The 27,592-nt window shown below is 43.1% G+C and overlaps 1 protein-coding gene across 6 annotated transcripts in view; it reads right to left on the bottom strand.

Annotated features, from left to right (window-relative positions):
• OSBPL5 (oxysterol binding protein like 5) overlaps nt 1-27,592 on the bottom strand; it is a 178,260-nt gene that overhangs the window by 136,346 nt on the left and 14,322 nt on the right. The window contains exon 1 of one of the 6 annotated variants that reach the window (XM_027651032.1): nt 2,714-3,083. The exons of 4 other annotated variants lie outside the window; for them this stretch is intronic. The gene's annotated coding sequence lies outside the window, so the exon portion shown is untranslated. Of the gene's footprint in view, nt 1-2,077; nt 2,255-2,713; nt 3,084-27,592 lie in introns of those variants that run through there. One more of the 6 variants, XM_027651035.1, reaches the window with a different exon arrangement.

The raw sequence follows: 27,592 nt of genomic DNA, 5'->3' as shown, positions 1-27,592 counted from the left end.
AAAAAAAAAAACAGTAAATGCAGCTTTTTCCCCAAATAAAACAAGAGATCGAATAGCACAAATCTGTGCATTTGCAGAGGGAGGTGTGTGCTCCTCGGCTCAGAAGCAGCAGGGCCTTGCTGACACTTCAGGGCAGTCTCATTTTTGCCTTTTAAGACCCAGGTTGAGCCCTAAAAGACCTTCACCCTTGGCAACACTGGCAATCTTATAATTGCCTCCAGCTGATAACAGCTCTCTTGGATGTGAAGTCAGTCTAACCCACTTCAGATTAGCTTAACTAAAATTTTTATGATCTAAGAACATAATATGAATCAATCGAGTCTCAGTTTTGCTCTGAACACAGCACACAGATTTCAAACACTGCACATTACAGATTACAGGAATGGCCTTTCCCTAGAGATATCCCAACTTCTAAACCACAGCACTGTATCAGACACAGAGCCATTTTTCCAGTGCTGTAGCCAAGAAAGCACCTTGCTAAATATCTAACCCAACAAAGAAAACTGAACCACCTGTACTGTACAAGCCTTCCTCCCACTCACCTGATGAATCAGTGTTGCAATAAAGCACATGGAAATTAAATTAAGTACCATGAAAAGATTACAGCAGTAAATCCGCCTTTCAGTTACATTCATGTAGCACCATGATTAAATCATTTCTTTGGTTCACATTGTCCACTTCAAACCAAAACAGGTGGTAGGCAGGACTATGGTCTGCATTACTCACCTTAAATCAGAGAACTGCTATCACTACTTTGATCAACAGCGGCACAAAGTAACCCTGTTGCCGAATCGGCTCCCCTGTTGCCCCCACACCCTTTTGGCCCAGCTCAGCTGTCACCCTTTTTGCCCAGCACATTCCCAGGGTCACCCACCATCCCACTATGAACTGCCCAGCTGAGAACAGCCATTCTCCTCTTTTGGCAAGAAAACTTAACAACCAACAGAGGGGAAGCCACAGCAGAGGTGACTTGAGGCTTCTCTCTCTCCCTCCCCACTCACACCTCTTTGGAAACTTGCTGCCAAGAAGGAAGGTGGCAGCTGGGGACGCATCCAATGCAGCGGCTGTTCCCTGCTGTACAGACCTTGCTGAATACTGTTGTTATCTTATATATCAGTGCAAAGAGGAGGGAGGAATATTTTGACTACAAAGATACTGCTGCAGCTAGATGAAGTGAGGAGGTGACTACACAGCTTAAAGAACTTTCCTCCTCACTTATGTTAAACAATTGTTTCACACTACAACACTTTAGGTTTGCATAACACTTGAAAAACATGGTTTCTGATCCAGCAGACAGTTGTATGTGCTTATATATTTATTTCTCCAGACAAGCTGCCTCGCTTCACTTAGTGCAAGCTAAAAGCATTTCCAAACTCAGGTCTATCTGGTTTTTAGATAGCAATGCATATGGTCTTCAGTATGGTATCTGTACAAGTGCCTATAGGAAAGGTAAGTGCCATCCTCAATCAAATGTAGCCAATTAGGAACAATGCAGTCTCCCTACTTGTTCCCCACCATCCTGGAAGAAATACATTAAAAGTGGGTTCCACCTACCAGATATGCCCATATATCTAAAGAAATCATGTCTCCTTGACGGCACGCCATCCCACATGCCACATCGGCCACATGCTGGACCCCCAGCCCTGCCATGCAGAGATGTCGGGGGCCGAGGGAGAAGTGGGAGAGCACCCCACAGCTCCCATCGCCAAACCCCAAAAGACAACACACAGAAACGGCGGCACACAACCTGGGCACAAAGCATGGGCAGAGGCAGCAGGGTTACCCTCTCGGAGCTGCCAGCGCTCAGCCTCTCACTGAAATCACGCCGCTCTGGGGTACCACGCTGTACTTAAAAATAGGCAGCCTGGCTTTGCGGGAGAGACGAGGAGAACAGCAGATGTGCAAATGCCTTTCAATTTTGTCATGGGGGGGAGAGAATGGATTAATTTGCGTAATGGGGGGAGGGGGGGTATTTGCTTTTATAGAGTATTTTGGGGAGGATGGCTTTTGGGGGTTATTGAAGGAAGGGGGGGGGGGGGGGGGAAGTGGCTTCTTGGGGCAGCGCGGCGCGCCTTACCTGTGCGGGGTGGCCGAGCCCCCGCGCGGTGCCGCGCTCAGCACGCCGCTCCCCGCCGCCGCCGCCGCATCGCCGCCGCCGGGACACGCGTGGGACGGGGCGCGGGGGACACGCGTGGGCCCCGCGGAGCCGCTCCCCCGGCGGCAGGGAACGCGCCGGGCCGCGGCCGGACAGCTGCTCGGGGGAGGCGGCGGCAGGAAATACCAAAAGACTGATCCAACCACGCTAGGGAGGGAGGGAGGGAAGAAAAGGGGGAATAGAGGAGAGAAATAGAGGAAGGGAAAAAAAAAATAAAAAGGGAGGAGAGGGAAAAAAAAAAAAAAAAAAAAAAGAAGGAAAGGAAACGTGCAAAATCCGGGCGGGATCGGCGCGGAGCGGGCGCGGTGCTCGGCTCCCCGCGGGAGCGCTCCCGGGGAGCGCCCTGGCCGGAGCTCGGCTCCCTTCGGGTCGTTGTTTCCCCCCCGCAGTTTGTTCCTTTCTTCTCCTCGACGCAGGGAGAGGCTGAAGCCGAGGCAGAGTAAATAAGGCAAAAGCACCAACCCCCTAAACAAGAATCGGGGACCCCTTGGCCAGCAAGTAGCAAGCCGACCCTGGGGTTTACTGACGCCACGCGCAAGGTAATGGAGTAAAGCCAACCTGGGGGAATCACCACGCCGAAAGCTCTCCAGCTGCAGGAGCACTTTGTCTCAGCATCCAGCCACACGCCTCCGCCGACGCCGTGGCTCAAAGGCGCCCATGCAGTGTGCAGCCCTGACACGCAGCTGGGCACGCTCCCAGCTTTGCCTGTGCATCCAGAGCGAAAAATCAATCCCATGGCAAGCACGGACCCCTAAGCTCCTCCAGACGAGGAGGACAGTCCAATCATCGCATCCCTGGCCGTAGCCTGCCTGTCCCTCGGGGGAGGCATGACTTTACAGGCAGTACAATATCTGGTAAAACATCACGGCAGCCACACGGATTTTACTGCTGCTTCCTCTCGCCTCCACTCTGCGGGTCGCACGGTTCAGCGCTGAACCAAGAAAAGGAAGCCAAGCAGGACTTCATACCTCCTCCATCGCCGTGGGAAAAGGAGTAGCAGAGTTAAAGGCACCCAAACTTTCTGAAACCAAAATCACATGAGGGGATAATGTGACTAACATGAGTCTGACGTTCATCACTAAAGTCTGAATCACCCATGTACAGCTGAACCTTTAGTGCAAAATACAGCATGAAGCTCAGACTCATGCTTCTGAAACCAGAAGCATTAAACCATGTGCCTGAAGCGCTCTGTTACCTCACCCTTCAAGAAAAAGCCAGATCCTTTTTTTCTTTAGTGTGTACAGCCTCTAAACCAAGACAAAGACTGACTAGATCTGATGTTCCTCATAATACCCAGGAAGCCAGCTTCCAATGCTACAGAGCAGCAACTCATTAACTGAAAAGGTCTACTAGATCTTAATGAAAAATCCTGAATTCATCCAAAGCTGCAAGCTCAACTTGGACCAGGGCACAATTTCTCTCACTCGCTGCCTCCAGCGAACTACAGCCCATCCACGGACTACAGTGCTTCACCCTGCATCACTGACACCCATGCACCCAATACCTGTAGAGGTAGTTGATTTTCTCCTGTTGAGCTTGGTGGGACACAGAGCAGTATGCACTACATCTAGCTAGGAGTAGAGCATGGTAGTGGAGGGAAAAGTCACCATCTATTTTTAGTCTTTCCTAGAAGTTTTAGTACAAAGCAGGACTATAAACAGACCATAAACTAAACTATGAACGGCTCACACAGCCTAAACTGTCTCTGCTATTCAAGAATCACCATAGCCCTTCTCCACCCCTTAAATAAGCTGCTGAATCATTTGCATAGAGAAGGTGATTTTAAATTTACCTGCATTTGTTGTGATTTCTGCCATCATCTGCACGCTGTGGAGACTTGTCATGATTCCAACTGCCTTCACATTGGTTGGGATTTTGACTTAATCCTCACCAAAATTTTACCCTAGGGGCAAGCCTGTACTGTGCAGTGGGGCAGGATGCTGCAAGGAGATGCCAGAATGATCATGAGCCAAGGCCTCTCATCACCCTGGCTCAGGGCACTGCCAGGCAAAGCCACAGTATTAGAGACTGAAGCAGCTTACCCTGCCTCATACTGCCTTCTCCCTCTCCCTGCTGCCTCCTGTCCTGTCTGCTCCATCCCTGCTGCCTCCTGTCCTGGAGGCCACAGTGGGGTCCTTTCTGTGTCCTCTGCTCCCTTCACCCTTCTGCCTTTAGAGTTGGCTCACTCAAATGTAGCCAGGTTGTTTGCCAGCACTTTGTCTGGTAAAAATGACTTTTTCATTAAACTATAGACTTGACATTGGTCAGACTGTCTGCATCCAGATTGGCTTTGTCCCACCATGGCAACTGAAGTGGCTCCTTGGCTACTTTGGTACAGACATCTACAGTTTCTAGCATCCCTACACGAATCACAGCAGGACAGATTCCCACAGAGTTCCCATGGATTCCTATTTTAAACACTTTTAAAACCCTTTTAAAAAATGTTTTGTCTAAAGTTTTCCACTTAATTATTTTTTTATCAATTTCTTATCTTACTACTTTCTAATCATTCCATGATTACTAGTACTTCATCTGTTGACTGCCACATTGCCACACAGAGCTCATTTGTTTAAAAACTGAGTATCCAAAAATATTCCTGCTAAAACAGTTACAGACCGTGATAAAGAATAATACTTTATGTTTTCTTATGTGCTCTAGGACAGTGCATGTGAACTGGTGAAGTGAATACACAGAACAAAATGCTTGACAGTTAAACTGTCAATATTTTGTAAGTAAACTGGACCATCAGAGAAACATTTACATCATACCGATGCTTTGCATCATGCAGCCATGGCATTCCTGAAGTGGTCCAGGGAGCCCTGAAATTGAATTTGATGTGTCTTCAGACCTTGCATCAGAGTCTGATGCAGAGTCTGAGTCTGGGCTAGACAAGAAGAGTAACATCACTTCCCTCTGTGTGTGTCAAAGACAGGACCTGGACTCATTCTCCTTGGAAACTAAACCATGCAAACACTAATATTTTTAAAGACTATTTTCCACAGCCCTCTAGTGTCTGTTCTTTTAACAGCCATTCAGAAGAGACATCTGCTGGGGTTCTGCTGGTTATGTGCTGTCTGCACATTGTGTTCTGCTCATGCAAATATACCTACTCTGCCCATAAACACCTAAGCGAGTGGATGTGGAGTACAGAGCTCATGACCCAGCCCTGCACTTGGGGTGAACCTTGCTGTGTGCACCATCTTCTGTCCTAAGACCACCTGAGCTCCCCAGCTTAAAGCTAATTCATCAGTGTCCACAAGATATCACATCTCCCTTTGACAGAAGCTCTCTGATGGATGTACCAGACAGTTAGAGCTGAGAACTCTTCTGGCTTTAGTTCTCCTTTGCAAGAAACCAGCCTTCCTTTTAGAGGGTCTGCAGCTGTGGTATTTTCTTTGGGCACTGGCCAGCGTTCACAACACTTAACTTTCCCACCACAGCAATATAACTCTGTCCTAAGAGGGCTTGTAAACTGGTGTGAACTCTGTCATAAGCAAGGGTAACAAAAACAGTAAAACACAATTAGCTGTAATTCTAGTGCTGGGGGAGTGTTTCAGTTGCGTTACTCCAGTCCTTACAATCCAGTAAGGTAAGTCCAGGAGTTCATAATCAGGACAGTGAAAAGCAGTATCTAATGTCTTTTTATGACAACCCTTGGAGATGTGCTGCAACACAGTATCAGTGCTGTCTAAAAACTGTGGTAAAGGCAGACAGGGAGGTGAGCTGCAGCAACAGATAGATCACTCAATTCTCTTAGATCATCAGCCTGCCTAGGACATGGTTGCAGTGCTTTCCCTTGCATCCTCCTTTTCAAATCCTTCACCTTTTGCTAGCTGCTAAGCTCCTCTTTCCCACAACAGAGATCAGCCCCTACTTATGTGAATTGTAAATACATACTTATTTTGCAGAGTCCAGAAGACTTACATTTTATGCCTTCCTGTGTCTCCCAACATATCCAGAATAGTTCTATAAGCTCCCGTTTATGACTAGAAATATTATTAAATACCATAAAAGCCATAAGACATATTTATTGGCCTCTATTAAAATGGAAATAGAGAGGAACAATCATATTCCTATCATTATAATTACTACAATGTCTCTGCAGCCATAGCCACATTAATCAGACATCATATGAATGGCTGTTAGCATTGTAAGATACTTGCCCTTAAGCTCATGGCACACAGTGAGGCAATAAGGAGGAAGCTCTTAAAAAAATAAGTTAAAAAAGACATTATTAAACATGGGTCTTTATCATTAGCCACAAGCTTCAACACAGCTGTATACAATTAATGATAAGAAAAAGATCACTTTTACCCATAAGCGTTTTCCAGTACAAGGTTCCTTAGCAAAAATATTTAGTGCCATAGCTGGATGGAGCAGGAGCTTCTTGTTAACAAAGAGTAGTCTGTCTGTTTAAAGCTTTGAAAAAGTAAGTCCACACTAAACGTGTTTGTTCATTTTACATTTTGAAAAACAGAGCTGCTGCTAAACCAGGTTCTTAATTGCTAGTTTGCTGGAACGGGTCTCTGAGGAAGTTCGAAAAAACCACAAACATCTCCCTTGGAGCCACTGGAGACTGGAGTCCTCTTGTGGCAAAAGGCAGAGGAAAATTTTCAGTGACTGATGACTGCTGAAAACTGGGTCTCTGCACAGGAGGCTGCACGGTGAGTAACAGATACAGGGAGTGTCTGCTTTGTAAAGAGCTTGATGTCACATTGCAGAGCATAAAAGCAGCAGCATGAAGACTTCGCAGTTGGCAGTGGGCAAGCATCAAAAGGAGCAGGATGCCACTGTGTTTTGATATTGCAAATTGTGCTTCTGTTTACTGTGGTAGCTCCAGTCTGTTAGAGTGTTCCCTGCTGAGATGATGTTTCTGGCTGGGGTTTTTTTGTTGTTTGGTGTTTTGTTGGTCTCTGTTAGAAGAGGTAATTTTTCCTGAGTGTCTCGCCAGCAAGAACTTTTCTCCTGGCTAATATATTCACTCTGCATTATCAGAGGCCAGCTTCCATCCTTCTTCTCGTCAGTCTGCTGCTGAAATGGGGAGATAACACAATTCTAAGATCTTGTTTGGATCCTGCTGCTCTGTATTCCATCTCCTTTTCCGCTGTGTTCTTTTCTATCTGCAATAGTCCCTATGGACTGCCTTGAGTTCAGCTTAGGAGTCGTTTCTGTGAGGAGTGATGGATGTTGGCCATGATAGTGCCATGCTCCCTGCTAAGAGCAGCACTGCAGAAGGTAGAATAAGTAAATAATCTGAAAGTCTTTCTTTGCCCGCACACTGTGGTCAGAAGATTTTCACGTGTCCTCATTTGGGCTTGGGTTACAGCAAAGAGGTTATCTGGCCAGCAATGTCACCCAGTAGGCTAAGACTCCAATGGTCTCATGAGCCGCTCACAGCTCTGATGGTCCTGCAAAAGAGGTCTTGAACTATCTAGTTCAAGACTAGAGTCTCCATTAGCAGAGGCTTTGAAGGCAGCTTTAAAGACCTGTCAGTAACAAGATAAAAGATCACAAATGCTCTTACCTGGATTGTTTTCTCTATATGATCTGTCCTATGCTTGGATGGTACACTGCTTTCTATAACCTTAACCCCAGAAGTGTTTTTCAGGAGTCTAAGTACAATGTCATTTCAACTACTTCTACCAAGACCTCATCTCAGAGAGATCTTTTATGATCTTAGGTATCTTATATTAAACAAGACTTCTCAGGTAGACCTCACCTTCCCTACACTGCCCCCTCACTAAAATAAACTTCTCTCTCAAGGGGTCTCACCTTCAGGAGTCCTAGATTAGGTAAAACTGTTCCACACACAGCAGGAGTCAAATGATACTAATTTCTTACTGTTCAGCTGAAGCCTGTTCACATAAAGCACCATGAACCTATTTTATTTTCCTCCTAGCTAAGATAGCAGATTAAGATGAATGCTGCTATTATGGCTTTGGTGTGAAAAACAGAGCAAAGAGTTTGGCTGCCATTGATTTGATCCTGCAGGCCTGGCCAGTAACTAGTTGCAAGTCTCAGAGAATAGCCCAACACACTGAGCTGATCTGGTGAACAAGGTTCCTTCTGCAGCTAGCAGCAGTCTGGAAAGCAGCCGAGATATCCAGGATCTGACAAATTGTCCAGTGAAATCTGGGCTAGATTTCAAAACCCTTGATAAGACATGACACCAAACCAATTTGGTATTCAAAAGCATTCCAATAGCCCTTGTTCTTGGTCATATTTCAAGCTAATTGCAAAGCAAGCTAGCTGTTACAAAGCCTTGAAAGATAAAACAAAACCACACACGTATATGTAAACATATCCATACCAACCCCCTGCAATGAGCAGGGACATCCTCAACTAGATGGAGTTGATCAGAGCCCCATCCAATCTGACCATACAAATATATTTGTGAATGAACTTCTTGCATGGCTGGAACATCAGCATGGGTGTGGATAGCTGACATGTTTCTGAATGATCACAGATTTCCTCAACAGCTAATCAGAAATGTCTGTATGAAGTCAAACTTGGTTTTTTTAGTTTGTTTTTCTTCCTGCCCCAAATAAACTTTGGAACAGATGCTGACAAGTTTAATCTGTCTGGACTAAGTTCTGTTGTCATACAGGAAATATTACAGTGAGAAGAAATATAAACACATGTATCTCTTTAAAAGATTTTACTATCAGACTCATAAATGTAGACACACAGATATTCATATAAGCCAGTACCAGTCTCTCCACACATATTTAGTTATGTATTGACTGACTGATACTCTGTCCACAGATAGATCTGGATCTAGACACACAGAAACCGCAGTTTAATTCCAATTTGTTCACTACGCCATTCTCTCCAGAGAGGGGCATTTTGACTTACAGATGACTGAATCTTTCTCCTGACATCCAGTGTATCTTATTGATCTGGAAATCAGGCCAGAGGGTCACAAATCAGCTCTATTAGTAGTTTTGTCATAACACTGTATCATATTCCCAAGCTTGCAGCTGCTTCCAAACATTACAGGATATGTTTGTTCTCATACTTAACCCTTTTTATTTTGCCTGACTCATGACTCACTCTTGCATCCAGCTCATCTCTAATAAATTATGGAACCTCTCACAGCTTCTTTCTTGCTCTTCTCTCTGAAATCCATCATCTGTCTCCCTTTGTGATCAAGCAAAAAAGTCTCCTTGGCTGTTGCAATTCATTTTAAGGTTTCTTTGTTATTGCTGATACCTCCCATGAACTCCCGCAGGAGCTTGAAGGAGATCAGGAAGAGAAAGTGCAATAATATTTTTTGCTACTGCTGAAGGCTACTGCTGAAGGCAGCTGCCTTATTGGTTTGTCTGCACAGAAGGATGCCAGTATTTTTGTCCTCCTTTTGCTTCACACAGGGAGACCTGTCCAGTGTTTCTGTCACAAATCACAGTTATAGAAGCAAAACACAAAAGACTGAAGCCTGAAAGAGAAATCTGTTTCCCCAGAACAGATCTAACACTATCAAAGACCATGATCTGACTAACAACCCAAAAGGACAACAGATGAAAGTTTGTTCCAGAGCAAATTGTCCATCCCTTTCATACTGCAAAGGACCTGATTCAATCCCAGAGTCACTGATTAGATCTGTGCTATGGAAGTCCAAACACAAGGCACTCTCACAGAGGATGGCTGGATTTAGCTACTATTGGGGTCTTGAAATAGTGGGAGAACTTGGGAAGTACGATGTCCACATGGGTGACCTGGCAGTGGCCACAGAGAACTGTAGATATTTGCTCCATCATTTTGCAAATAAAGTTATTTTTAGCCCTGATGAACTTTATTGTTCCACTGCCAATTACTATGTCTCCTGATGCCTTCATAGAGTGAAATCAGGCCTGCTGTGGTGTGTGACTTTCTCATTCTATGGTTACATTAGCAAGCAGGAGCACATCTGTCAGGCAAAGAAATTGATAGCTAAGATGCACCATCCACACTACTTGCATTTCAGAGAGCTGCCTTTGCACTAGCTTTAGTCCCATCAAGTCAGCATCCATCAACATCTACAGCAAATTAGGCATGCTCCTAGAGTACATCTTCCCATACTGATTCGCTGAAAGGGATCCAGGTGCGTGCGCTCTGAGACTGCTCTGGCTATGAATCAAGGAGCAGTAAATAAAGACAATCTAGAGATCTACCTCAAAACCACCTTGCTGATCTGTCTGAAAAAAAAAAGAGAGTGATATCTGAGATACGAGCAGGCTGCTGACTGTAAAAAAGTTAAAAAAAAAAACCAACAAACCAAAACAGTGAATGCAAAGACATGGATTTTAGGATAACATTTCACCTTGTCTACAGACTGGTAATAACTCCTGCCCTGGAGCAGGAGTTATATACACGAGCCCTGGAGCATATTGCTTAGCTCTTCTATTCTGCACTCCCTCTTCTATTCTGCACTCCCCCCATGAGGGTCAGGCTGCTTGTCCCTTCTTCACACCCAGGGGAAAACAGCTGTGCAACAAATGGAGCAGCTGACCCACGCGGGACACCGCTGGAAGCAGATCCCACGACTGGAGCACCATAGCCCTGTGTTCCACCCAGACCTCCACTTGGTACAAGCCTTGCAATGAGGCCAAAGGCTCCTTTCTTCAATCAGATACTGTCATATGGTGGTTTCATGCTCCTATTTTGAAGATGAACTATGTTTAAATGCAGCAGCCGTTCACTTTAAACTCTCATGATAAAGATACAGGGATTAAACATAAGACCAGCTTCTAAGAACAGATGTCTTTTAAAAAAGCAATCAATGAAAAACATACCATAGGTTTGAACAACAAATGCTACCTTTGGTTACATTGACCAAGATATTGTTGTATATACACAAATATATTAACTGTATCAGTTTAAAGTGTTATTATTTATATTTTTACAGTTAGAGGAGTAATGTTGATCAGGTCTATAGGAATTAAACCAGAGTTTGAGACCATCCATGATCTCTTGCTACCCAGAACAAGAGACTCTGTGACATGCAATTAATCCTTGTCCTGTTTCCCATTGGCTACAAAAGAGAGAGTAGAATAAAGAGTAGAATAAAATATTCTCTTTAACTGGCCTCAGGGGTAGACAAATAATTGCATTTGAGCTAATTTTATGGTACTTTTCAAAAGTACCCTAACTAACCCTTGGGAAAAGGGGTTTTTTAAGCAGAGCAGAATCCAAGTGAAGCTTCCTGGGTGTGGGGTCATACTAAAACCTTAAAATTCAACCTATTTTCATCAGAGTTGTGCCAAACATCTCAGACAGCTTGGGCTTCTGCAGCAAAACTTTGTGCTCTTCACAGCTCTGTCAAACTCTCCAGTGAAACCAGATGAAACTCAGTAGTTCTGGACTCAGAAAGCTCATAGAGTACCTGTTTCAGCAGTGACATGGATACAAGGCTCTGCTGCTTAAAGCCAGAGAGAAGTCCAGCATATAGATTGGTTTTGAAAAATTCTATTTACCAGTGACAGGAAATTCTTTTTATCAGGCAGCAAAACCATAATGGAGTATATCTGCAATGGAGCAATACCATTTGCTGTCAGCTGGGGGTCTGGACATCATTATGTGTTCTTTTCTTTACCCGAGAAGATTGCTCTGAGGTTGGGTCACTGAATTATGTTGAGTAGGCAGGTAAATTTCGGGGATATTTGAGCAAAATTGTTTTCTCTTCTTCTCTGAAATACATGTCTTGGAAACCTGCTTATACATGTACACACAGTTTCTCCCTGAACAGATGTTACTTTTCACAAAATGGCAAGGCTATCATCTGTGATGAATACTAAGTAGTTTCAAGAAGTCTGTTCTGTGAGCTGGTACAAAAACCAGAGCCCAGAGGAAAGAAAGGAGGGTCTGGTGAGGAAAATAACATCCTTATCAGACCAGGTCCTGGTTCTGGCCTCTGATACTGAATTTCTCTTTGCAAACCTTTTACTCCTTCACAATTCTTCATCTGCAAAATGGAATCTTTCTCACAGACTTTGTTTACTTACATTTTATACTCCTGACGTCAGTACATGTCTTACCTACCATGTCTAGAACTGCAATTACTCCTATTCTGATGCAAATAACAATATTTCATTTCAGTTCAGCATTGCACTTTAGAACTTGTACAGAAAAACACAGTCACTGACTCGTTCTTCTCTATTGCTTTACTGTGGATTCATTAGATTTTCCCTTAAAAAGACCCAAGAAATTTCTAAAAGTACCAGTTTACAGAATGGAAGATATTTTAAAACTAAAAAGACCTTCAAAGAAGAAAAGTTACCTTTATAAAAGAGACAAATCAGTCAGAGATGGTGCCTCTATTCTGTGTTTAGGCTGTTGCCTGTGCAGAAAAAAACTCCACCTAATAAATGTCTTTCTATGCCTTTTTTGTAAGAAATCAGTAAGATACACCCTAAATAATGTAACCCTAAAAGCATAAGGTCAAGAACTGGCAATGATTTCTCTTCCCCTCTCATCTCTAGTTTGGTTTTTTTTTTCTAACGGAAAGAAAAGCTTTCTTGGTAGAGGGAGGCTGGGGATGGAAAGGTAGGAGAACACTATCTGGGGAGCTGGCAGACTCTCAGTTCTTACTCAAAGCACAGGTAAATGGCATCAGCTCCACAAAACATAAAGGATTTGATGTCTGGCAGTTCCTTGGCAGACTCACAGGTCACTTGTAAAAGTAAATTCTGTTCTGTTAAAATAGGAAAGGATCTTTCTAAACACAAAGTGAATATAAATAGATACCTGTGAGCTTGTCTATGCAGTTGTTTTTTTCCTGATTATACTGGTCTAATGAGATGATTCATGTTAGACCAGGGTGGACATTCTGATTTTAGGTGAAGACTGGATCTTGTGAGAATAGCTTAAAGAATATGCTGCAATATATGCTAAAAAAGATAGGCCTTGATTTCAGACACAAAGTGTCCTTCTGAGATCTACTGCTGGTTTAATTACAGAGGCTTGAAGTCTCTCCCTTCCCCTTTCTATTATAACTATCCCATGTTGATAAGCCGAGTTTGAAGACAGACTGAACTGATCTCTGTTGCATATTTGCCTTCACTTGAACAGATGCCAACTCAGCAGACAAGTATTGTAACTGTAGTGCCTGTAAACATTATATATTTCACTTCTTAATGAAGCACACAAAGAAATCAAAGGGCCTGCAGAAACACTTCCCAGAATACCAAGCTTGAAGAATACAGAGCTTGGCTGCTGCTATACATAAAAATGAATGTATTTAAGTCTACCTACTGTTAAACTGCAAGGAAGTTGAGGTTGGGGGGGCACCAAATGAAGTGATTTTTCAGGAGAAGGTTAGCCATGAGCTCAATTTTGAAATGCTAGAGAAATAATACTCTTGTTAGCAGGTTTCTCTCTTGTTTCCAGAAAGACACTGTTTTTAGGCTCTGGGAACAAGACTCTTTCAGAGTCCTTCCAGAGCTACAGCACTGACCTGATGGGTGGGCAAGAGTTGTTGGGGTGTTTTAAATAATCTACAGTGGCTTTCCTCAGGGACTTCTTCTTAAAATGCTGACAGCAGTTTGTCTCAAAGTATAACAAAGGGGAAGAATGATAAAGGAAACAGGGACAGGTCATCTGCTGAATTCATTGTACTGTACGGAATTCTGCCTTGACAATCTCAGTCAATTGTCTGTTGACGAAAAAGAATTTTAAATTGACAGAAGGAGGTAGTATTGACAGCTGTGGATGAATTATATTCCATGGTTTTGGAGGAATTCTGTGAGAAGCCTTCTCTGAGGAGTTCAGAAATTAACTCCTGCCAGCTTTTTGAGCATCAAGTGATGTGAGAAGCGAAGCTGGAAATCACCTCTGCAGAAGAGCATACATACAAAACACATACCATGAGCTAGGTCTGAATATAGACATCTTCCATCTCCAGCTTGCCAGAGCCACCAGAACAACCAACACGTTCTCCAATGCAGAAAGGGTACCTGCACATAAATCCTCACAAAATGGAGCAAATCCAGCCCATTGTGCAACTGCTAGAGAAGTACACACAGTTAGCCACAAGCCCAATTAACCACCCAAAGTGTGAGTGTTAACGCTGCGAAAATTTGCTTAGAGTAGTAAAGATTAAAAAAACCTCCTAGAAGAAACAGGACAGCTCTTTGCAGTAGCTGTTTGACTGCCATCACATGAACACTGATTTACTGATTATGCATTCCTTCCAACAGTGCTGCTTCTGGAAACTCATAATTCTAGCTAAGAAAGCAAATCTTTACCAGACAAAAGGAGAAAGTGTGGTGGAAGGGAAACTAGAGGTAGATGAAGTTCACTAAAGAGATTTAAATATCCTACCTGCAAGTGAATTTGCAGAGAAAATTAAGCAGTCTCTCAGTATCTCATGCCTAATTGCTCCCATGCTGGCAGGACTGGTGTTTGTTCTTTAAGTCACTTAAAAATTAAGAGTCCAGCTAACATGACATGCGCCAGACAAGTAAAAAAATCAACACCATTCCCTACCACATCTGCAAAAATCTAGAAAATTTGCACAGAAAAGGCCTATTAAGTCATCTCATTGTGTCATGGTCCAAGATTGTTCCTAGTCCTCTCTTCCTATTCCTCATCAGCCCAGTAAAGCATCCCATTTGCAGCATGAGGCTGAAGCAGCTCAGGGCTAAAGGTACAAATTGGGGCACAGAAAGCCTGGAAAGAGAAGGTTTATTTGTCTCCACACTCTGATAACCACAACCAAACTTAGCTAAACAGATACACTCTTTTGGGGTTGGTTGTTTTTACTATTTCTTTTAGAAGACATAGGACAGGGGTTTATTGTGTCTTTAAAACAAACTGAAAGAAGCAGAATTTCTGTCAGATAACATGACCAGCTTTTCATGCAGCATGCGCTGGCAACTCCAGCTATCGTGCAGGAAAGCTCTCCCTCTGGTCAGATCCTGAAAGACATTTTCTCTGAGAGCATTCAGAATCAAATGTGCATTTAACTTTTCTTTCCATTTCACACTCCATTTCTAGTGATTAATGCTTGTGTTCTAGATGGATGAAAGCTGAAACAGATGTTATCCACTCACAATGCCATTCTGATAACCCTGAGCCAAAGGCTGAAATCCTTAGCAGATTAGCAGCTGAAATAAAAAATGGATAAATAAAATGGAGAGTACGGCTGAACAAATTCTTATAGGTTTTATTTCTGTGGATAACAATGCACAGAGGTTGTGTTATCTCTGTGCTAATCTGCCAGAGAAAAGATTAAATGGCAAAATTCCAGCACTGAGACCTGCAAGTCTCCTTTGCTGGACTGCCTCAATGTGAACACCTAACTTTTTAGCAGAATGTCACTGTGTAGATTCCATTATGTCATCAAAAATGTGGGGCTTTCCATCCTATTTTCTTTTTATTGAAACAAAGTAACGGTTTTTCTTACACTTTCCTATGAGTTTATGGTATTTCTGCCATTAAAAATACCTGCAGCCTCTATGGTTCACCTGGTGCTGAGAAGGTTAGGAAAAACATTTGAATTTTCACTTAAGTGAAACTTTGAGTGGCTTTTATGAAAAAGGACACACGCTTTTTTGAGAATTTGGGAAATTTTTTTTTATATTCCTTCAAGCCTTGGAAGTCCATCGGAGCAGTAAACTTGATATAGCTCTGTCAGGGAAAATTTAGTCTCTCTCCTTTGTTCTTTACCTCAGAGAGTTACAATATGTCAAAAAGCTGTGCTGTATTAAACTATAGGTAAGATAAACCAACTCAGGTCATGCTATTGGAAACTGGAGGAAAGGATGTGCAATATCAATACCCCAAAGAGCAGAGAACTGGCTAAAAATATGCCAGTTATATAGGTTGACTTATCAACTAAACCACTCTTTTTTTTTTTTTAAGACCCTCCAATTATTTTTTTTTAAACCCAGGAATGGGAACATGGATGCAATAATCTAGTCCATTATCCTGCCTCAGACAGTAGCAGATGTTTCTGGGGAAGGAACCAGCAACCCACAGTAGGCTGGTATAGGATAATCTTACCCCCACATCAAATCACAGCCTGGTCTTCAGTAGTTAAGAGACTGGCTAAGAGCAGAGTATTTATAATCTGGTTGAAAGGGTTTTCTACTCCAACCACATTACTGAGGAATTTCTTCCCAGTGCCCATCATGGAGGCAGGTATCTGAAATGTCTCTGCTTTATGTATCAGATCAAGTGTCGTAAGATTCCCAGCATCAGAGGAAAGACTTAAAACAGTAAATCAAGCTACCTTTTCCAAAGGGAGAGCACACCAGCCTGATGTATATAACTAGTTGGTTTTTGTTGAGTTCACGTTGCAAGCGTCTTGAGGCCTCTTACATCACTGCCAAATCTGTGCTAGTTCTGTATCTATCAATAATCTGTAATAAATCATAGCAAAGCAATTGGACAGAAAATCTCAGCTTTTCCTCCCGTTTGTAAGAAAGGGTCTAAAGACGTAGACTATACAAAAAAGCATGACAGTTGTGCTTTACAATGTAATGTTGACACAACAGCTGTGAAGCAAAGAGCAAGAAGATAAGTGCATTCCTTTAAAGGTATGTTATAAAAAAAGCACCTCCAAACTCATGAACCCCTTTCCACCACCTCCCAAGAATCACTTAGTTTTGCTGCAGACCATAAGATGACTTAGCTGAGGAATAACACAGCATTGCAAGTTTCAGGGTATTCATTCTCTGATGCAAAATTCTCCAGATCTTCATTCCCCAGTAGCCACAGGAATCTCTGACTCCAAATTGCTTCTAACCTTCTCCAGGCTCCACCTCTCAAGGCTGCAGTTAAGACCCCAGTTAAGACTACTACTAAACTCGCACCTTTCCTGGCTCTTCAGTGACACCTTCTGGGGCAAAAATAGACCAAGTCAATCTTAGTTTTTCTGCAGCTGTTTTTACCTTTGTGTAGGAGTTACGTGAGACATTTGGAATCTAGTTCTCAAGAAATGGTCAGCCTACAAGAAATGCTACTCAAATACAGCTGCCTGTACATAGGGCCCTGAAAAGCACTGGAGACTGGACAGGAGATGAGTCCCAGATGGTCACAAATCTGTAAGCTTTCACTTCTCCCAACACATATTTTGATTTCCTGAAATTGCTAACAAAGGGGAAGAAAGTCACACTTGAACAGCTGGATCCTCCCTGTAAAAGCAGTAAAGATAAAGGTGAAAGTTTATATTAAAATGTTTTATTCTTAGTGAGAGTGACCTCATCTTTTCTTGAGGGCAAGTTTTAAATGCAGCTGTGGTTTGACTCCAGCACACAACACTTTCATTTCACTGTGGCAGTACTGTAGAAGGCTTGGCTCCCACTCCCATGCAACTCCAGTCACAAGGGACAGGGGCACATGGCGAGGTTCTCTCAATTGCAGGGGGAAAACACCTCTTTATTCACTTTCAGGGGAATGCGCTGGGAAGACAGGCAGGCTTTGCTAGTGGGGTATTAACTCACTAAATAGGCTGGAGCTTAGCTGAGAAAGAGAGCACACTTAGCAAAGAGGTCTGATCTTCAGGACTTGTGCATGTACAACCCCAGACTTCAGTAATACTGCGCAAATTTACTGCCACTCAGACAAGTAGAAACATCTGATTTTCCTGTGTGCATAGTCTGTCACAAATAAATGTACCCTTGATCACACTGTGCTCCACCAATGATCCATCTGGTACTTTTTGGTATTTTTATCCTGCCTGTCCCTGGCCTATTTATTAATCTATAACTTTTTACTGTCAAATCAAGCATCTTGAGCAACAGTTCTTTCTGTCTTGTGCAGCTACTGTTTTGCAAAGAGAACACACAGCAAGTGAAAAAAAATGGTTTAAAGTCTGAGATGCTCTTCAAGTTTGACACACAACACACTTTTGTCTGACCTGAACAAAAGGTAAGCCAGGAGAAGGGCATCCTCTCCAGTACTGCAGTGGTGACATAGACACTGTGCTCCACGCCCAAAGGCAGAGGGTCAGCACTAGCAATTACATTAGTGTGACCTGCTCTAATGTGCCAAGTTAAGCTCCTCTGTATAACTCTTTCTGGATGCTGACAGCTTTAATCAGTGCACATTTTCCTGAAGAGGTAGGGTTTCCTTGTAGAGGAGGTGTATCCAACGTGACATTGGAGCCTGAAGAATTTACTTACTGTAAATGGGGAGTGCTGCACAGACAAGAGCTAAAGGCAAGGTTGGCAGTGTGCAAGGTAAACAATGTGATTCGTAATGAAAGCATGAAGAATTCACTCAAAGTCTCCTCTGGACTGGTGCATTAATGATCCATGTCCTTCCTGTTGCAGGGATACTAATGTAACCCATTAATCATGCATAGCTTCAAAAGAAAAGAGGACCAAAGAATTGCTGTGCTATCGGATCCGTTCATTTCTTCTCCGCAGCATCCAAAGGCTGACTTCTTTGCCTCAGTGTTGAGCTGCTAAGTACATTGCCACAAAGTTGAAAATAAAGGAAACAATTCTCTGGATTTCTCTTCTCGCTCTGTGGCTCTGGAGCAGAGGAGTCCACATCTCCATGTGCTTCCTTGACAAATGTCTAGTCCCAAAGGGTAAAGTTGTATGTCTGTTTTCACCATTGCATAAATAAATGCATCAGTCAGCATCAGTTAATGCTTGGGTCCTAAGCAGGTGAGTTCTTGCTAAGCAGACAGGACCAGATCTGGGAATTGTCCTCTTGCTGTGGCTCTTGGTTTGCATACTGGAGAAAACGTTGCCCCTCAAAACTTCCCTACTTCCCTTTCAAACTAGAGTATTATCCCCCTCCTGTACATTCCCAAATACATATTTTGGGCATAAGCCTGGACTTTTTTTACTTAGATAAATTTATATATTGGAATGCACAGAGAGCTTTTTCTGAGTATTGGGTTCTTTCAGTGTATTAGAGCTTCCATTCACATCTGAACACAGTTTGCTGTCACTCATTTTTTTTCAGGGTTAAAAGACAAATACCACATAAATTGTAAACCTCTGTGATAACAAGAATGCTCAGCAAGAATATTTTCTGGCTGTTCTACTTTAAAGAGACAGGATCTTATGGTTACTCTTCGCTCATGATACTGAGACAGCCTGACCCAAACTGAGGCCCCAACTTGCTGGGTTGTTTCTCTAAAGACACAGAATGAAAGCAGCTCCTGAGAATAGAAGGTTTCCAAGGCAAAACATTATGACTCACATTTGACCTCTTTAAAAATTGCTCTCTACTGTCTTCAAGGACTCTGCACATTTTCTTTTTACAGCTCTCTTACTAGCAACCTTTGCCACAGTCTGCATCCTGCTTCCTACCCCTGGAAGCTGGTTCACCAGGAGCTGCACAGCTATGGGTCAGTGCTCCAGAGAAAGGGCGGGGGGCACCCTACCAGCCCACCACACTTCAACTTCAGAGCCTCTTGTCCTGCACTTTGGTATCTCCACCCTCAAAACCAGGTTATGCTTTCTTTTTGCACATGAACTCAGAAGGGATCCCCTGTCTCCTGTCTGGCATACCTGTGCAGGAAGGAAACATGCTTCTGCCCCCAAGTGTAACTGTGCTAAAGGGGTTGCAGCCTCTCTCCTGTGCACATTGCACAGACTGCCCAGGGCGCAACATGCCTTTCTGCCCCACTTTTAGGGATGTGTCAGCCTTGGGAAGGCAAAAAATGGGATCAGACAAAGCCAAACTGAGCTGCCCACACACTCAGGGCTCAGTGAACTGTGTACCACTGATGCACATCGCTTGGCTATCAACACATGTTCTGGTGTGCTCATATTTTAGGCATGTTCATATTTTAGGCCCTCTTTCCACAAATATTAAGGAGTAGCTCAAGGGCATGGCAACAAAGCACCAGGATTTAGGATAGAATTATAACCACACCCACCATGACGTATCAAGCAGTATACCAGAGTGCCTATTATGAATTTATGCTTTTTGGGTTATTATTTGCCATTGACTATCATGGCTCATCAGGAAAAGTGGTGTGTTTTCAATAGACTTCAAGATAAGGGGTAGATGAATTGTCTTGACTACAACACTTCAGTGACTGGACTTCTAGACACAGGTTATCTTTGTTTTCTCCCTAATTGTAGATTGTGAGGGACTGTAAATTGACCTGGCATGGGGAAAGACTTCCTGTCTTATGTAATAACAGTAAGATGCTATTTCCTAACTTGGAGTCAAAAAAGTCAGATAAATCCTCAGCAAAGCACTGTGCCTGGAAATGAACAGAAAAACTGTTCCCTGGGCTTTGTTCAGATGCTCTACTGCAAGTGCCAGCAAGAGGCCTCTTCCTTCTAACAGCAGTGGTGACCACAGGGTGGGGATCCTGGGAACAAGGGTGTTAGGCAGGAACAGGCTGGAAGTACCATCTAATTTTAGATGGTACCAGTTAGCCACGCCTAAGCAGATGTCCCAGACTGCCCACACTGGGTCAGGCCCTGAGCTTTGGAAAACACCAGAGCAGCAGAAAACAGGTAAAGTGTTCCAATATTAGAGTGTGCTGTGAAAGCCCAGAAGCTTTGGCCTGCCCTTGTTACTCCACATCTTTGAAGTAGAGGAGGTGGCTGCGCTCACAAAGGCGTGAGCAGAGAGTTCACTGAGCTCAGGCAGGACTGGTACATCCTGCAGATGCTCTGTGACAGCAGCAAGTGTCCCACCATCGTTAATTATGAGGCTGAAGGAACACAAAGATTTAAAGCTTAATAGTCTCTGGAGACATCAATCTTTCCAGAAAAGAGGAGAAAAAAAAGCTTAGGAGAAGTTTTAGCAGCAAAACTGCTTTAACAGCTACTGTAGGTCTAATGAGACTGCTAAGGAAAGATGGAAAGCATATGGATTAGATTTATTGGCATAAATCTGGGGACATCAGCATAGCTGCAGAAAACACCATTATCAAGTCTTTGAAAATCCAAAAAAAGACAGCCTTTTAGTACAGAGATATGGGAAAAAGAGGAGGAGACAGGATATGGTATCTCAAAAGAAATAGATACCTCTCTTATTTCATATGTATTTTTGGACTCATTTTTCTGCTTGCATAAATCAGTAGAAAAGTCATCTCCAGCAGCATATTTAGGTACATAATTAGCTTTAAGTAGAGGCTTCATCCTGATTAAAATCAATCTGTATTTAATCACATTGCTGCATTTGTGCCTAAATCAAAATACTCTTAAGGATCTTAAAGCTACAATAGTATAAAATAGATCTAAGAGGTCAAAATCAGATATTCTAGGGTAGAAGGTAAATTGCTACTGCCAATGAGCTGCTAGAACAAATGGTGTTATCTTTTACCAAGAAATTATGCTTTGCTATGTTATGACAAAGAGAATTTGTCTTTTCAGCTATTTCCTACTCTGTTTCCCATCAGCTGACAATGATTCTACAGGAGTCAGAGCCCAAAATACAGCCCTAATTCTTAGGACAAAAGCTAAAATGCAGCAAACTTTGTGCATAACATTTAAAGATATTCAATGAATTACACGAACTGATTCCACAAGTAAACAAAGCAGCTAGTAATTGATACAAGTTATTCAGGCTGACCAGATATTCTGAGACTCTTACTGTAAAACATCAGAACTGATGTTGCATGTCTAAATAATAAATACTGCAATTTAGCAAAGTGGTTCAGCATGTGTTTCACTCTCATTGAAGTGAAGCTGAGATTAGAGAGCACCACATTCTGAGGTGGGTTATGCCTTAACATTCCTTATTTCAGTGAAGAGTAGCACACAAACTTCTGGAACTTACAAGAACTGGAGAATCTTCTAAGACATCCACATTAAAAAAATAAAAGGGAAAGACAATTTCACTAGTTCTCTCTAGCACAAAAAACTAACACATTAATTCATACCAACATCATGGATTGCAGAATAGTTTAAATTGCCCCATAAGTCAAGAACATAAAAAGAACCACAGCTTGTTTCAGAGCTACTTTCTAATGGGATACTTAAAGAATCAGCAAGCCAGAAATTTTCTTGGCAACCCAGCGTTATGTATCTTCACCTTGTTTTCCCTTTGTCATTCTTCACTCAATGATTTGCAATTTTCCGACACAGAAAATCCTCTTTGAATTTTCTACAGGGAAAAAAAAGACCTCCACACCAAAACCTTTCCCATATTCAGGACCTATCCCTTTTTTTAAAGTTAAATAAAAGTCTCCTTTCTTTTGACACCATTCAGGGAGAAAGGAAGAAAGGAATGCTAATGTAAGCATCTCAGGACTAAATTATTTTAAAAGCAATGCCAGCCTCACTCATCTGGCTGATACCCCTCTGGCTGAAGACCCACATTGACCACAGTCTCTTCAAATTCCCTTGCACACACTTCCACATCTCCTGAGTCAAACTGTGCTCTGGGAATTGCCTCCTTTCTGTTCTCTGTCTGCACTAGACACCACGGAGCTGCTTTGTGTTAATCAGCCCAGCACAAACACCCAGGAAACACCTCCCAGAGCAGCAAGCCCCTATTTCCCACTCCTGCCTCCACCTTGCACAGGCACCCACAGGAGGGCCTAGGATCAAAGTGCAGGAGTAGGGACATGGAAGGAAATCAGCCTTGTGAGATGAAAAGAATTGAGGAGGTGCCACGGGTGGGGGAAGCCACGTTGAGTGGGCAAGGGGGATGTACACACCTCTGGGAGTCTGGGTGGTGTGCACAAGTGGGTAATGGTGGAAAACATAATTGTTAGCAATTAGCAGAAACAAGATAGTGATTAGCCCATGGTATTTGTCATTAAATCTTGATGAAACTCAGTGCGTGCAACTGTCTTGGTTAATGGGCTACCACTGATAGTGCATAACTAAACCACTCCAAAACACCACTGAAATGGGAAAATATCCCTGAGTTCTGTCACACCCTTCATTCTAGGGAAGAAAAACTTTGAAAGCTATGACACTGTACTGGGACTTTAGGAGTACAAATGCCTCTTCCCACGAGCTATAACCCTTCACATAGTAAAATCTTTTAAATAATCGCTCAGTACTTACATATTCAGGACTTGGACAGGCTTGTACTGCCCTGTAATACATGAAGTCTGCTTTAGCACTACTTGATCTCTAGCTAGCTGGAACAAATCCATCTTAGGAGCATCAGTGCTTTGCACTGATTTATTTTACCTCACTTTCTTGCATGGGACAAGGGCCTATGGCTCAAACTAATATGTTACAGTGCCAGCTGCAATAAATTGGGCACGTGTGCAAACCCTCAGGCATCTAATTTATGCACCTGTAAAAAACTAGTTTGGCACTTCTGGTTCAATACTGGCATATGTGCAGCTGTTGAAACTGAAAGGTTTCAATAAATGTTAAGGAAAACTACCTGCAGACTGCTGGCTTATCTCCTCATCTCAAGAAGGGGGGAAAAAGCAAATCCTTTTTTGGATCCTGTAGAGTCTAGTAAAGCTCTGCAGAGAAATAGAATAAAAAGACACAGGAGACAAGCCACCAGAAACACTCCAGAAATGCCTAGCACAAAGCCTGGACAAAGCTTTGCTCTCTGAAGCCTGCAGTGCACCAGAGGCCATCTTTACTAGGAAGTCAATCTGGGGGCTATTGCTCACCCAGAGCTCAGTGCTCACTTAGCAGGGTGGAAGAGAAAGAAAATAAAATTCCCTTGGCTCCCAGCTGAGGGCTGGGTCCAATATACAGTCAGTGTTGGGGCTGCTCAGGTGCTGGATATAAAACAGAACAATGCTTTCTGTTTAAGATGCTGCCTTTTACCTGTAAAATGTGTGCCTTTCTTATTTTACTAGACATTTCTCTTGGGCATCAGCTTGCCATAGTCACCATCATAGCTTACTTTAAGCCATCTTCTTTATAGAGATTTTGGCTGTCTCTCTGGGTCTCAGTGCCCTGAGCTGGAGGATCTTGACTGTGAGAATGATCAGCTCCCAGTTGACCCTGAAACTGTGTGGAGTCTGCTGCTCAAGCTGAATCCCTACAAATCTGTGGGGCCTGATGAGGTTCATCCAGGAATGCTCAAAGAGCTGGCTGATGTCATCCCACAACCCCAGAGCTGACTGGAAGATGGTGAATGTTGTCCTGATTTTCAAGAAGGGCAAGAAGGAGGACCACAGAAGCTGGCCTGCCAGTCTCACTTCAGTGCCTTGTGAAATTATGGAGAAGATTATTCTGGGAGGTATTGAAAAACACCTGCAAGATAATGGAGTCATTGGTCACAGCCAGCACTGCTTCATGAGAGGAAAGTCCTGCTTATCCAATCTGATTTTGTTTTATGACAAGGTAACCCACCTGACTGATCAAGGGAAGCCAGTTGATATAATTTTTTTGGATTTCAGTAAAGCTTTTGATACTGTCTCTCACGGGATCCTTCTGGATAAAATGTCCAGCCCACAGCTGGATAAACACATCATGTGGTGGGTGAGCAATTGGCTCAGGGGTCGAGCACAGAAGGTGATAGTGAATAGGGTAACATCAGACTGTCACTAGTGGGGTTCCACAGGGCTCCGTCTTAGGCCCTGTGCTCTTCAGATCTTCATAAATGACTTGGACACAGGACTGGAAGGGATACCAAGCAAGTTTGCACATGACACAAAACTGGGTGTAGCTGTTGACTCTCTCAAAGGCAGTGAGGCCCTGCAGAGGGACCTCAACAAGTTAGGGGACTGGGCAATCACCAACCATATGAAGTTCAACAAGGGGAAGAGCCAGATTCTGCATCTGGGATGAGGCAACCCTGGATGTATGCACATACTGGGGAATGAGATGCTGGAGAGTAGTGCCGGGAAAGGGACCTGCAGGTCCTGGTCAACAGCAAGTTGAATGAGTCAGCAGTGCCCTGGCAGCCAGGAGGGCCAACTATGTCCTGGGGGCATCAGGCAAAGCATCTCTAGCCATTTGAGGGAGGGGATTGCCCCGCTCTGCTCTGCACTGGGACGGCCTGACCTTGAATATTGTGTGCAGTTTTTTGGCACTGCAATATAAGAAAGATATTAAGCTACTGAAGAGTGTCCAAAGGAGGGCAACAAAGATGGTGAAGGGCCTTGAGGGGAAGCTGTGTGGGAAGTAGCTGAAGTCACTTGGTCTGTTCAGCCTGGAGAAGAGGAGACTGAGGGGAGACCTCATTGCAGGTCTCCTCTTCCTTGTAAGGGGAAGAGGAGGGGAAGACACTGATCTCTTCTCTGTGAACCAGTGACAGGACCCAAGGCCATGACCTGAAGCTGTGGCAGGGGAGGTTTAGATTGGATATTAGGAAAAGGTTCTTCACCCAGAGGGTGGTTGGGCACTAGAACGCTCTCCCCAGAGAAATGGTCACTGCACCAAGACTGACAGAGTTCAAGAAGCATCTGAATGATACTCTTAGGCACATGGTGTGACTCTTGGAGATGGTCCTGTGTAGGGCTAAGAGTTGGACTCGATGATTCTTGTAGGTCCCTTCCAACTCAGCATATTCTGTGATTCTGTGAGATATCCCACCTGACTTCCAGAAGATTTCGGGGGTGAGATTAAAAAACACAACAAATGGGGAAGGTGCTACTTTTGTACATCAGTTCTTCTGATTCCTCTTCTAGGCACATCTTCTAGAAATGCCTTATGCAGTAAAACACAGCCCTGCACAAGGAGCCCACACCTGGAAGCATTCAGAGTCAGGACCCTGCTGGGAAGGCTTAAAGGGAGGCTTTAGGACATTTGTAAGCTCTGTGACAGCCTTAGGACTGAGATAAATGTCTCTCCAGAATACAGAGCACTCTCATTTTCCCTATAGCCCTTTTCTCCCTGAAAGAGCTTTTTAGAGAGGCAATATTATTCCAGCTCCAAAGAGACTGATGAGTACAAATAGAAGCTAAAGTAACTAAACCTTGGAATTACAAAAAAAAAATAAATGAGACCTCAGTGCTACCAACGATACAATTAGCTGATTGTCACATGGGACTGTTAACAATAGACACTTTTCAAGAATAAATCCTTATGCTTTCAAGAGATATGTCTCTTCAATCACCAGCTCTTTTAAGAGTTTCAAGATAAATGAGTGCAAAGTAAATTAATGGAGAACACAATGTAGTCACTTAACATTCTTGATATTGATTCCATTTCATTAACTGGTAAGCACTTTACTCTCCCGCAGAGAGATTTTCTTCCCTCCTCAGGTATCTAATTACAAGAATAAAAATAACTTAATAGAATCTTCCCCTTGGAGCCTTCCTCTAGATATATTTCCAGAACTATACCTTGATGTAATTTTTTTTTTCAGTCAGGACTATGTAGAAATTTTAGTACTGAGAAGGGGATGTGAGCAGTTTTTCTGCAGGCTTGAAGCATTTGATTCGCCTGTTAGAAACACCATCCATAAAACCTGCACTGCAGTCCTCATCCTACAGAAAGAGTGGCAGAGAAAGACAGTAGATGTGTCAGGATGATCTTTACTGTGCCCAAATTAGCAATGGGTGTGTGGGCATCAGTGTGCATCTTTGAGTGTTGGCTTCCTGTTTGTGGAAGTCATTCCAGTACAAAGCTTGAGCCTTTCCGAGTCGTGTTGGCCATTTCACCAGGGCTACAGCAGTACTGAGGAAGGGAGCTGCATTTTAGCCAGAAGATGATTGTCTTACAGTACAACATATGCCAGCTTTTCTGCCAGCCCAGCTGGAAAACAGGACACACTGGAATCATTCTCCATGGCTATATGACTCCTCTGGCACTCAGGGTACCCTGTGCAGAACAATATTCCTAACTTTACACATCCCAACGCTGTATCACGCGGATATAACCTTAGCTTTCAACAAAGCATAATGGGTTTTCCATGCAGAGCAGATGAATAAAAAACCAAAAGAAGACTGAAAACCGTGTCTCTGACTAGAGAAAGTTGCTTAAAGTCAATAATGCCTGATAAGAAAGGATATACTGGTCAAGAAGATTTGGGGTATATTGTAATAAAACTCTTTTTTTCTCTTCTCCAAATTATTTGCAAAATCAACACAAATTTTCACAGTGTTTTGCTGATTGTCAATTGGCTTCTTTTGCTGAACGAGATTGACCCACTTATAGCCCAGACTAGAATGGAAATGACAAAATAACTACAGGAAATTGCTTCTTTCTGCTGCTCTCCACAGCAAATGTTTAAATGCACAGAAATTAGCACAATTTTCAGAGATAGAAGTTATCCAAGAAATTAAGGAAGAACAATATGTCTTAAAAGACTAAATCTGCTCCAGTATTTTCAAAACAACATGCAAGATCTGAGGTGTGTGACTCCTGCTAGAACTAGGGAGAGTAACAACGCTACAGCACAGGTCTTTGAGACGAACATATCTGAGATGTGATTTCACTAAGCTTTAAGCCAGCACTGCCCTGTAAGAGCTTACAGCTTCCTGGGAATACAGAGGAGAAAGCAAATAAACAAAACCAGTGAAGAGAAAAATATCTGAATAGCAAAGGCAATGTGCAAGGGAAAGGTAAACAGAAATGACAGCATTATTTGCATTCATTGCCTAGAAAACTGGCCATGATCAAACTGATCAAGATGAACACTTTTAAAGAATGGGTGATC

This window comes from Corapipo altera, unplaced genomic scaffold, assembly GCF_003945725.1.
Source record: "Corapipo altera isolate COAL_440 unplaced genomic scaffold, ASM394572v1 78, whole genome shotgun sequence".
Lineage (NCBI taxonomy): Eukaryota > Metazoa > Chordata > Aves > Passeriformes > Pipridae > Corapipo > Corapipo altera.
This window is presented reverse-complemented; position numbering and strand designations above follow the sequence as displayed.